Source organism: Dermacentor andersoni, chromosome 11 (genome assembly GCF_023375885.2).
Source record: "Dermacentor andersoni chromosome 11, qqDerAnde1_hic_scaffold, whole genome shotgun sequence".
Lineage (NCBI taxonomy): Eukaryota > Metazoa > Arthropoda > Arachnida > Ixodida > Ixodidae > Dermacentor > Dermacentor andersoni.
The window spans coordinates 68976464-68989357 of record NC_092824.1 but is presented as its reverse complement, the minus strand read 5'-3'; the positions used below and the strand labels follow the sequence as shown (position 1 = coordinate 68989357).

Sequence of the window (12894 nt, the reverse complement as noted above, 5' to 3'; positions counted from 1 at the left end):
TCTCCACACGATGTGTTTGGTTAGTTTGTCACCCCAGTGGGGCGAATGTCAGCGGTTATTTCTGCCTGCACGGCTTCATGAACACGTTCCTATGGAAAGCCCACGGGCGATTTACTGCACTTCCACACTAGTCACGCTGTTATGACTGTCCACCCATATGCGTCACGAGATGTGCAGTCAGTTGACATGCATCTCTAAATGAATCACCACAGAATTCGCACCAAAAATTCCGGCAGAGATGTGTGTCGAGGTTTTCTTTCTTTGCAGAGCGAAATCCACACTGCTTGCACTCGTACGGCATTTTACAGTCGTGAACTGTCTTACGGTGTCTTCGGAGATGTGCAATGTGCTTAAAGGAGAGACTACATATGTCGCAAACGAAAGGCCTGTCGTTACTGTGCGACTTGAGATGAGTTTTAAGATCCGTTGTGTTTTTGAATGGTTTAGTGCATATTTGGCAGATATGGGGTTTCAAACCTGTGTGAATCCGTTGATGTTTATCGAAATTCGACCGGTGCGCGAATGATTTCTCACATATTCCACATTTGTATGGTTTTTCGCCGGTGTGTGTGCGGTAATGTGCAGGCAGATTATGAGCCCAGCTTATAAGTTTGCCACATATTTCACATTTGTGTTTCGACTTCCTGGCAGACGATTGATCGCTTGGTCTGACAGCGCCGGACTCTTGGTGTTCCGTTCCTCCCGTTGCCGTAGCACTCCTGCAAGTATACGGACAAAGCAGGTGAAAATGGCCGACTCTTGTTATGAGATGACAAAAACACCTTTTGCCAATTTAGAGGTTGACAGACTAAATCACGCCTTAATGGTAAGGCGACTCGCTCAATTTGAGCGCTCAGTTGCGTCATTGATATTCAGTGCTCGATTTGGGCTCTAGATTGGCAGAAATCGCAGACTGGTGATTTCGGTGGTCTGTGATTCTGAACTTGAAAATAAGAACCAGCTTCGTTGGAGTTGCAAGCAAAACAGAAGCCTTCCTTTATTTCATACATCATCTACAGCCTAAATGAAGGTGCAGGTGAGTACAAATGTCTGTCAGTGATGGTTAGGTAAACAGCTAGCCTTCCTAAGCATAAATATGCATCTGCGTCTTCAACACGCTCACAAGGAGTATTCAGGCAATAGTTCTGAAACGTGCCCTCGGAAGTGAGACATTTGGCATTGAAAAAGCCGTTTGCATCAGCTAAAATAGGTCTGCGTTTTACGGGGCAGCTATTAATGGCCTGCTTCTGTGGCGAGCGTCGGCAGCGTAACCGAGCGAACGAGCACAACAGCGAAAGGTGAAAGACGCGAGCCTTGAACGACTGGGAGGTGGAGACCAGCGAGATCTGCACCTTCAGGGGCGTACGCGTGGGAAACAGGTTTCATGTGGACCCGCCCGACCGCTCCTGTCGTACTTGCGTTCGGTGTCAGCCAGAACGGTCGTTTCGTACTATCGTCAGTTAGCGTCTGCTCTCGCGCGCGCTTGTTTGGTTTGTCGTGTTCGGTTGTCCTGGCTTGCGATTGTTTTGCAATCTTATTGTGTGCGCGAGGAGAATTATGCAGTATTTTATAAAAGCCAAGCGGGACCAGCGATTACACTGAATCATTCATCCAGTCATTTATAAAAGTCATCGCCCTTGACCTCTCCCACATGTCTTTCAATATCTTTGCCTCAGTATATCGCGAAATGAGAACACGCGTAAAGCTGCCCTCAGATATTGCATTATGGGCTATCGTTTTCGTCGGTGAATTTTTAGGGCGCATTGTATGCTAACTAGAGTAAAAAAGTTCTAACATCTTCTACTAACCTTAGTCTTCTAGCACCTGAAAACGAGAACCTGTTGCACACATGATGATGTCTAAAGTTGCACGATCGGACGGGTCAGACTTCTTGCAAGACATGATGAGCCGCAGCATGAAGTAAACGTTTCGCCCTGTAGATCGACCTTCTCAATCTCATATGCGAGAACCTAACGCGATACGCAAAGGTCCTTTCGTTGTTGTTTTCATTGGCTGTCTTTCTTACTGTAGTTCGCTCGCTCGTTCGTTCGTTTGTTCGTTCGTTCTATCTTTGTTTCTTTTTTCCTTTGTTCGTATTCGGCGATTACATCTTTGCTTGCTTGCACAGGTATGAACAATTCCTGATGATATATTTTCGTTGCTTTGTTTTTTTGTTTGGTTTTATTTTGTTTTTGTACGTACTTCTTTGTTTTAGCATCCCTACCATTGACTGAGCCATCCTTTTCATCAAAGTTCTCTCTCTAACGGCCCTCTGTGTGGTTACTATGCGGACTTCGAACATGTCCTGAGGGGCTGCGCCTCTGCCGGTCCCCCTTTTACCCAAAAGGAAATGATGAAGCTAATTAGGGCCCAGGATCAGACCTCTCAAATCTTGGCAGTCCAGAGGGCTCACGAGAGGGCCGTCAGGTTTCACGTGCTGGTCCCCGAGTGGGCCTAGCCAGGTGACGTTGAGTCTGCTTACGTCTATAGTGAACCAAAGTTGTTTCACTCACTGACTCACTTTCTCACTGCACTTCTTGCGGGTATGAGCCATTGCAACGAGCCGCTTAACGCTTTCGCCTTAATAATTGAAAATGATACAAAGGCGAACTATTCGCGTGATTTATAACAAGTATAGGTGGACTGACTCCCTGCCGGACATCATACATCTTAATTCAAGCCCTACGTATAGAATACGAAGAAAAACTTCCGGGTTCAAATTTTCCTGCATGGTTTGTAAGAAGTCATTTAAAATTCGACTCGAATTCGAACTAAACCCCGTTCCTGCCAGTGGCATCGAGCTGCCGATGCACAAATATTATATCCCCCAATCTCAGCCAACAGAAGTACGCCAAATACTTCGGTATTTTCAAGCACAATTGATGAATTATGCTGCCGAAGAAGCTTCTCTTTTTTGCTTCTTATCGTCTCATTCTGTGAATATGCATTACAATGCTCATTGCAATCTTTGTTGATGCAATATAAATAACCTGTGTTTCTCTCACTTTTGTTACCGTGGCCAACAGCATTTTTCTCGATGAGTTAACGAACGCTGCAAGCCTTGAGTTAGGGCATTGCTGATACGACATATTTTCTTCCGTTTATGGAAGAAAAAACTAACGGGCTGTAGACCAGAAATGCGCGCCGATTGTATGTCTTCTCTCTAGCCTGTTGCTTTCTTTAAATTGGTCGCTATTGTTGCAATAATATGTTTACTTGTATACTTGTAGCTATTCTTGTTGCGGTTGTTCACAAGACTCATGCAATGCTATGGTTCGGTTCGAGTGGTGGTGTTAGCTTGTACGTCGTTTCTAATGATTCCAGCCAAGCTGGAATCATTAATCATTAATCGAGACCGGATTATTTAATAAAGAAATTAGAACTATCAAACAGTGAAATTGTCTTTGCTTGAACCCGTTAAATTCGAGGAAATGTATCCATCATAATTTGTCTATAGGTCTGCAAGTGGGAAAAGTATGAAAATGCTAACTTTAAAAACTGTGGCAGCATAGAATTCACAAAGTTACCTACTCGAAAAATATATCGCAGTTCCACTAGCTGCATCTCTTGGAGAATCCCAACTTTTTTCATGTCTATTTGCAGTTTGCTTGAAATTGTAACAATGTGTAGCGATGATCTACTCATAAGGTAGCAAATTTCAGAGTGCTGTGTAAATGATAAAATTTGTTGTGCACTTTGGATGCGTTATATGGTGCAGTTGATAGAATTGTTGCAGTTTTCATTGCTGAGTTACAAAGAAGTAATTTTGTTTCTTGAGTGTTTCACTGTTTTCTGAAGTATATGACACACGGTAAATGTAATTCTTTGAGTTATGATAATAAAATTTTTAATGCCACAAGCTTCAATACGCCTACACTGTGTCGTCAAGCACATTCGTTCCTCCCTTTCAATGTACTTAGGCTGTGGAGCTTGAGTTAAAGCCTCTTGTTTGTGCCGACACCAAACTGCCTGAATCACAGCTGATATTTGGCAATTAGTTCATCGGGAGTTCCATCCCATGCACAAGTGCTTCAGTGCAGGGGAATTCTTAGAAGAATTGAGGAATAAAATAATTCCTACAAAAATCGCTCACCTAGCGTCATTTCCCGAAGTGCCCCATGCTTCCTCTGCGCCAGTCTGGCTCGTACTGGCCACTGCGTAATCGCCGCCACCGCTTCTGTTGTAGACCGGTAGTGTGAAGCCGGTTCCGGTTTCTGTATGGTCTGGATACCCTGAAACCAGGGGGGCTGATTGAGAAAAGAAAAGAACAAGAAGGAGGAGGAGGAATAAACTTTTATTTTGGAAACAGTATTCCGGAGTAAGCCCCGGTTCTACTCTCTGTGGGAGGTCTCCTCATTCCAGGAACCCTCTGGCCTTCGCTGCCTCCTTGGCCCTGGCGACGAGGCGTCGTTGTTGTTCCAGGTCCTCGGAGACGAGCTTGGCCTCCCACGTTTCTATGAGGTCGCTTTGTCTGGCGTTGTAACAGTCTCTCGGTGAAGGCAATGCGTCTTTGTCTAGATGCCATGGACATTCGATGATCAAGTGCGCTAAGGTGTCCTGTACGCCGCACATTGGACAGTGGTATCCTTGTAGCGTTGGGTACAGTCTATGCATGATGATTCCGTGGATGTAAGTATTACTTTGCAGTCTTCTGAGTATAGTGCTTTCTTCTTTGTTGAGCTTTGGGTGAGGTGGTGGGTACACCCTGCGTTCCAGCCTGTGATGTTGAAGGATCCCCGAGTACGTGATGGGTACGGTCTCTGCCTCCGCTGACTCAGACCGGGCGTCTCGAGAGTAGGAAGGGTTGGCCCGGCAGGTGTGGCCTCGGGCCGCGGCATGTGCCGCTTCGTTCCCCTCCAGCCCCTCGTGCCCAGGAACCCATGTCACGCAGGTGTAAGGGATCGGCGTACTGCGGTGCTTCAAGATCTTCAGTGCTTCTGTCGACACGCGACCCTTAGCGTAGTTCCTGACGGCTGCTTGAGAATCGGAGAAGATGACAGCTGCGTCCATGCACGTGGTAGTTGCTAGGGCGATCGCCGTTTCTTTTTTAGATCCTTGAAGCTACCCTGGCGCTTGTATTGGCAGCTCATTCTCACAATCTTGCTCAATAAATGCAAAAGGTTTTCGGAAGATCATTTGCTCTGGCTAAGGCAGTACTGGATTAAACTGCATGTTTTACCTTCGAAATTGCTAGGGCAAAATCCAGCTTAAGACAAATTAGTAAACCCCGAATGGCGATGCGAACTTCTTGAACGACAAAATTGTCAGCCGCCTGGCCTTGTAAAATTCGTACATATCGGGCACGATAAAAGAAAAGTAGTTTCATCTACTGCAAAGCTCTCATCCCGAGAAACCCGGAAAGGTTGTGTTTGTACATTCGTGCTGTTGTCTCAGTTTCAGATGCGTATAGTCATGTCAAGTACAAATCCAAGGTCGTGTACAGATTTGTAACACTTTTTTTTTGTACAAACGAAAAGCATCGTGATAATACAATGCACCATGGGAAGCAACGTGATGCGAGGCATTTTGTAGGTACCTGGCTATAGAGCATTTGTTGGGGTTCCGCGAAGCCTTACGAAACGGAGCAGCGTGTTCAATCAAATCGAGCAGTTCAGTAAGTGACGATAGCAGCGCGATTACCACGTGGAAGATTATCGTATGACGACAACTTCAAGACCACCGCAGCCGTCTGACACGAATTTATACCTGCCAGTGATTGGGTTGAGCAGAGGTGCTGAACAGGTATCATAGAGAGAGACCGATATGGCGAAGTAATCTGCGCTACGCATTAGCCTTATACAACGGTATCAAGTGCTCTTTTTTATGTATTTTTCATACCGTTAATGTTAAAACGATGATACCAATCGTATCAGAAAAATTAAGCCTTCAAATCTGTTCAACCTTGCCCGATCATTAAGTCGGTACAACGTGGCACAGGTCTTGCAAAGCGTGCAAAGTTGCACGTAATGCACACACACCATACGTTTCACAGATCTGGGTGCCTCTAGAACGATAGAAGCACGCCTGCGATCACGGTCTGATTTCTTTTACATAGTGATCAAATGTCGAACTCAGCTACTCGCTCGATGGAAGATGTGCGAGTCTGTAACCGGTGACGTACCAATCGTCCTTTTATTGAACCATCCCCGGACAAGCTCCTACCTACCATGATTCGTTGATATAAGATATGCAATATCACACTTATGGAGAAGCTTTAGTTTCGTTGGAGATCCGCAGCTCAATATTACCACGGCGCCAAACAGACGAACACAAGAAACCTGCCTGGAATGACAGGTTCTCCCGGCGTTAAATGAAACGCGAACGACAGGGCGTGTGGTGCAATCTTAAGTAAGGGCATAGTGTGGCAGTTCAGTCATCACGATTGAAAGGCGCAGACATACTGTTTGATAGCAGTGCGGGAGGACACTCCCTATACTAATATACTGTCATTTATCTTCTGGTTCTCATATCTGATAGCTAGAAATGAAAAAAAAAATGAGAGAAAGCAAAAGCTAGAAAACCGAAGTATAGACCGTGTATGAGCGCCCAGTGGGGTGATACCGCAATATCGGCCTCAGATGAAACGCTGACAGCGGTTCGCGTGCTAAAGTCTGAGCCGCCATCATTACAGCGGCGTCGTCTTTTCTGGCTTCCAAATAACAGATAACCGGAAGAGGAAACGAAGCATCGCAGTATAGGGGGAGCATCATCGCTCAGTGCGGTCAAACCGGATGTGCGTGCCTGTGAATTGTGGTGACTGCATAGCACGTACTTTACTTTCACTTTGGCATTCATCCGTTCGCGTTTCACTTGACGTCCACAGTACGTATCCTGTCGTACCTCGTCTTCGTCCACGTCTGTTGTTCTTCGTTCAATTCAATGGTTACGATTGTTTTGCAGGATCGCATTTTTGGGCAGTCTATGGTAAGAACTAGAAGCGCAGCCCAGTTCAATTCATTATGCAGTTATCCGTTTCAATAAACAGCCCCAAGAAGAATTACTAGTAATGCAAGGCTTTAAGAGCCTTACCACTGATTTCTCTCGTCACGGTATGGGCATTACATCTTGTACAGTAAACCAAGAGTACCTGCTTCGCAATTGGGACAAATACATCTCACATGGCCAGGAGGTGTCTTCTGGTGCATGTCGCATTCTGCTTATCTTTGGCGACCCTTTACATTACAAATTAAGATATTGCTTTCATACGTATGGTAAATGTACATCAGGAATTGCTGAAGGATAATCTCCGAACAATTTTAGCGATTAGAAGATGTTAGTACACGTGTGAGTAGCTTTATTAACGCAGCGAATAACCCGTGAGATCTTGTAACATGTGAACGTAAGTTCATGCGATTATAGTTCAATTTTGTGGCTGAAAAAACATGTAGAATCTTAGCTCAGATTGACCGGCGCAGAACAATCTAGCTCCGAGCTAGCGGTAAAGCAGTTTGAATGGGTCATGTTCCCTAGCAGACGTTACATTCGTCAATCACCTTCAAGGCGAGACGTGGTATAGCAGCGGCCAAAAACCTCAGACCTACCGTAGACAGTGGATGTGCCTTCAGCCTGTTGGTAATGTGTGCTCCCTTGGTGAACTCTGGTGTTCTCGGGAATTCTAGAACACAAGGCATGAACATGAGCCTTATTACTGATGCGGGTGACAGTGGTCGAACTAAGATTGCAGCTGAAGCCAACGTTTCGGCAAGGGCACGCAACTCATGAGTTACACAGATATATGTAGACACGCCAATGTAGACATGCAAACGTCTGGTAAACAGATATATTGGTATGAGGTAATATACCGCCAGCTACAATATCAAAATAAAAAAATATTTTACTACGACGAAGAGAAAAGCTATTACAGGAATAGCAAGGTATTATATCATTAAATAAAGTAAAACTTGTCGTATTATAGGCAGTAGAATGTCCAATAATAACTCGCTTATTAACCAAACACTTATCGTGTCATGTGCGCGAACACACGCACACTGCATAGCCTAACGTAGTCACAACCCTCGTAGTGACAACAATGGCTTTACGAGGAAAACCGGTAAAGGAAACTACAGGTGCTTGTCCCAAAGCGAAGGTTCCCTGATGCCATTCCCTTTTACACTTGATTTCCGAAGCACAGAACAGGTCACCTACAACGCTTGGCGAGCGGGAGGCCAGTGCGTACCGAGGTGTTCTCTGCTCGCCGTCTTGTGGTCATCCCCCCCCCCTCAAAGAAGTTCACGTGACTTCCAAGGGTCGGCCAGGGCCGCACATGTGCCATCATACTTAGGACAGAATGGTGTTGGCGACGATGCGAGCAGGCCTCGAGAGTCGCTATCGTTGAGTTTCTGGCAATGATACCTAGATGAGAAATCTGGCGCTACCATCTATGCGAGTTCGCTAACAAGTGTTGTGCTACCTAATAAATGGCTCGATTTGGGTGTGGCATGGCCTAAAACATGGTCATGGCTTCATAGATGATGATTTCCTCAAATGAAGTACTTGTAAAATGCTTTCATTTACCGTCATTTGGTGTTTCAATAAACTTTACCCATCTACAGTACATAAGCATACGCTGACAATCTATTGCAATGCTAGCGCAAATCTTGTGCTGTTCACCAACTTAACCAGCTCGCTAGCCCTCTATGCATTTCATATAATTGCACATCCCAGTAACAGTCACCTTAATTCAATAACATCATCTTTGTGTAATTATGAAGATACTGCTCTGTGCGTACGGTAGTGCTCTTTACGTGCTGGTTCAGTAAACAAACGAACCCTCATTAAAGACGAAGTGATGCTTGTCAGGCCCACATTCGAGGTCTCCTGGCTCTGCGAGAACGGTGCTTATCCACAGTCACCAAATCCTGCATTCCTTGCATGCAACTAAACGGCGCAGCACCAGTTTTCTTCTAATACCGTCAGAACCTCTATGGCTACTGTATTTGCACGCAACAAAGCAAACGCTCTCTCTTAAGCGCATACTGCGATTAATGTTCAAGGTAAAACAGTTAACTTACAGAAGTTGCGAGTACTGGAAGAGTCGCCTACGCAGGCGCTTTAAAGTTTAGCCATATTCCGTATATGCCTGCGCAAAGGTATACACTATCATTTGTATAGGCCGGAGGTTCATCTTGAGGCATCATGGCATGCAGCAAGCTTTTCAGAGTGTAACAAAGGTCGATGACCTCTTGCCAGAAACTGTCGAGACCCTTCGTAACGTGTTCCGCCTATCGTCTCAAGCTCGTGTAAAAAACATCGACGCTAGCCATTTAGCGGTTCAATGGCGGACACATGCACACCCATCTAACCATCTTGGAAACAGCGTAGCGTCACTTGTCAACGCGTCCCGACCGAGCTGCCAAAGCCTGTTTTGCCGCTCTACAGCAAGCTTCCTGTTTTTTTTTTCTCAGACGCCAGCCTTGACGATCTACGAAAGGTTCACCGCGTGAAAAAGATAACTCAGAAAATTGCTGCCGCCGCCTCACCAACTGAGAATACACGATGCGGTGATGGGTAATGGTGAAAATAAGCATTCAACTGCTTCTATGTTTGTTATAAAATACTGTAACGTTGTAGTGACCCTGAAGACCGACTAAGTATAGGAACTGGGAGCTACAAATTTAGCTCTTTATTGGGCGACTTTCACCCATCAAAACATGCAGCTCTCAAGCACAATGGCAGCAGTCAGCAAAGTCGGCGATTGTCGAAACTGGATCTGCAGGGCAAGTACATCGGCTTTTATGCAGGGTGGCCCAGCTAACTTAAGCCAGAGTTTAAAAACATGCCGATACACTCGAAGGCGTCGCAACCAAATGCATGTTGCTGACTGTTGAATAAAATCATACTTTGTTTATTCTGCTTAATTGCATAATTCGACAAGATTATTTGATGAAATTATCAGGCAACGAAGTTAGGCTAGAACTTCCAATTATAATCTTGGAGAACACTTTGCGAAACGCACAATTGAAGGGTATCTAACTTTCTATTAGGAATGAGTGTTTCTACGCTTACTGCATATGCCAGCAAAACACAAAAAGAAATACCACGTGACATTCCCGCATGCCATCGTGATTGCAGCGCTCCTACACTCTCCTTTACCATCAAACATAGCATCTTGCAGGGCATGTTGACGCTTAAATGGCGACAGAGAAGTGACGCAGGCGTTGGCTGTGCGACTCACGTCAACGATGTGCTTCCTTCGTTGAGGTTCATGATAGCGATGATCATGATCATGATCCGGCTAAATGCTATGTTCCTTTGTACGCGGAGCGTTTGCGGGGGCTGCAATCACGGCTCTCAAGCGGACTTGTCACATGGTATTTCTTTTTATTTCGCGGATATCTGCTGCATGGAGAAATACACTAAATCCTAATAGATATGAAGTTGGAAACTGTAACCGCACGTTTTGCAAAACGATCTACAACTTTCATATTGGAATTTTTTCGCCTGACTTAGCTGCTTCTGAAGTTGGTAATAACAAAGATGATGCGACTTACTCCTTAGAAGAGTCAGCACTGCATTTGGTCGCGTCGTCTTAGAGTGCATTGGCATGTTCTTAAACTCGGAATAAAACTAGCTGGGACACCCGTCTATACGACTCGTCGAAGGTTCCAGCGAAATGACTGGTGCCCGCGCTTCTTTCAAGAAGTACTACGAAGTTCGCCTCACGCATGGAATTCGATTAGACAGACAGGTCGCAGTGAAACTGAGCTGATGCAAACAAAGATAACATTCGAATAAGTGCCAAATAGAGCCGGCCCTTGTTGCACTGAACGACAACACTGAGCTGTTAGCGGCGCAATACAGTCCCCGGAAAAAGATAAATGATGTTACGTCTCAACGTCACCAGGACTGTTAATTGTACCTTTTCCACGTGTCAAAGCACCGCACCTGCTATCCAGACGTCAACGTGGCGTGGACAACGACTAAAAGCTCTCAGCCCACAATTACCTACAAACCTGAAAAAAGGCTGAAAGGTAGGGAACCACGACAACGAATTGATAGGCTCGGTTATTTAGGCGAGTCAAATTACCCCACTTCCCTCGGCACTTATCCAGCCGTCAAGACAGCGTGTAAACCGGCTTTTGCAGAATTCCACGAAAGACCCTCACCCTACAGAGAGAAGAAAGTCGCAGCGGGGTGTTGAGAGGGGGGGGGGGGGGGGGTGTAGGGCGAGGACGAACGAATAGGTGCCGCCGGTTCATTTCTTTCCAGATTCCGTACCAGTTTCCTGGGTGGAGGAGTTACTGCGGGTTATGGCGAGCATTGGCTTGGTATCGCCATTGATTCGACCATGGTGATTTGCTGCTGGACTGTCTTCACATTCCCTAGTCGACTCGCCTAGGGAAGATGACGGTATTAAACGCAGATAAATTTCGAGAGTGTGGACAGAGGGTCTTGAGGTGATCTGAGGCGTTTAACTTCCTCCTGCACTGGCAAAATGTAGCCAAGCACACTGACGTCACTTTTACTATTTCTTGCTCTCTCACCGGATAGAAAGAAAGGAAGCGCTAATTGGGATCAAAGTGGGGTCGTCTGGGCAGGACAAGATGCTGCCACTTGGTTACACAAGCACTTCAACTTGCCGTATTACCGGTATATGACGCGCATGCGCACACCGCCTAACGTATCATGTGTCACAGTTACGTATCGAACAAAGTGCGAACTCCCTCTAAAAGGCAGGCTCAAGTTCGGAACGCCAAATACCTGCGGCTTGGCAACTGCTTAACATAGTGCTACCTAATACATTTCTTCTTGTGGCCTTTGGAACGCTTCACTGGAGGTAAAAATATTTAAAATATTGCCACCTGCAGTAGTGGGGACAGTGAAAAAGGAGTGACACGAATGACAAGAATGAAGAAGTGCGTGCGCCACCCGTGCGCGCACGAAAGCCTGGTCCCACCGCCGCTGTTTTTCAGGAGCCACCTGTCCTCATTAAACGTCGCCAGTCCTCTTTCAAAACACGTGATTGTATAAAAACCAAATTCTGGGTTTTTAGGCCCCGAAACCATAGGTCAGATTATAAGGCACGTCATAGTGGTCGACTCCAGATTAACTTCGAACATTCTGCTTACTACCACCGTACCCATGCTGCATTGCCTCGGTAAACTTGGACATAACCCGGTTTCATTTTATGGGCCCTGGCTGCGATGAGCATTCTTCCTTCTCCATCTTTATATGATCCACAGCGGGCAGAGAGTGAGCAGGTTACAAACTTGCAAGTGTACCGCACATTGCAGCCTGTTAAAAGCATGGAAAATCGGGCGAGCGTATGTTGTTTCGGGGTTGCGGCATGGGGTGTACACAGTGCCGTGTGGTGTTCACTCCTTACTCGGTCCGTGTGTGGTCGTGCTCTTGCAGCCATGAAGTATGTCAAGGGAGGCCCCACCAGCCGAAGGCTCAAAACTGCTGATTCAGTACCTCTTCCAGCCGTCAGATCTAGCCCTCCCAAGGAGAACTTACGAAGTAGAGGCATGATTGTTACACGGGTAGCCATTCCTGTCGTCTCTGAGTTGCTTTTTATTCGAACTTTTCTAAATGGGAACTTACGTGGCACTGTCTCCAAAATTGCCTGATACTTGCTCCATGCCAGCGCGGCTTGTGCTGGGCCTTGCGTTATCGATGCGGCTGATGGACCCCAGGTACCGGTAACTTGTGCTTCCATTGTCAGTGACACCTGCATGGCATAAAAGTTTAGTAAACGTGTTCGGTCGCTGTAGTGCCGGGGCAATTAATGCGAAGTTGATATTTCATCCTTACGTTGCAAGGCAGGAAGCTTTTAGAGGCAGGGAAACTTTACCGATGAGCTTCTATATGCGGAGCTTTTTCTTTCTGAAGCTATGTCCTGAATGCCCGCAAGAACTTCGTGGCGATGCGGAAGCCGAGCACGATCAAGATTTT

General features: G+C 46.0%; 1 long non-coding RNA gene across 1 annotated transcript; it reads right to left on the bottom strand.

Annotated features, from left to right (window-relative positions):
- Nucleotides 1–4116: 4116 nt before the first annotated feature.
- On the bottom strand, nucleotides 4117–12657 carry LOC140214285 (uncharacterized). Its single transcript, XR_011891270.1, has 3 exons — nucleotides 12544–12657; nucleotides 7542–7615; nucleotides 4117–4232 (listed from the first exon to the last, which is right to left on the bottom strand). It is a non-coding gene; the product is annotated as an uncharacterized lncRNA (long non-coding RNA).
- Between the last annotated feature and the right edge of the window lie 237 nt (nucleotides 12658–12894).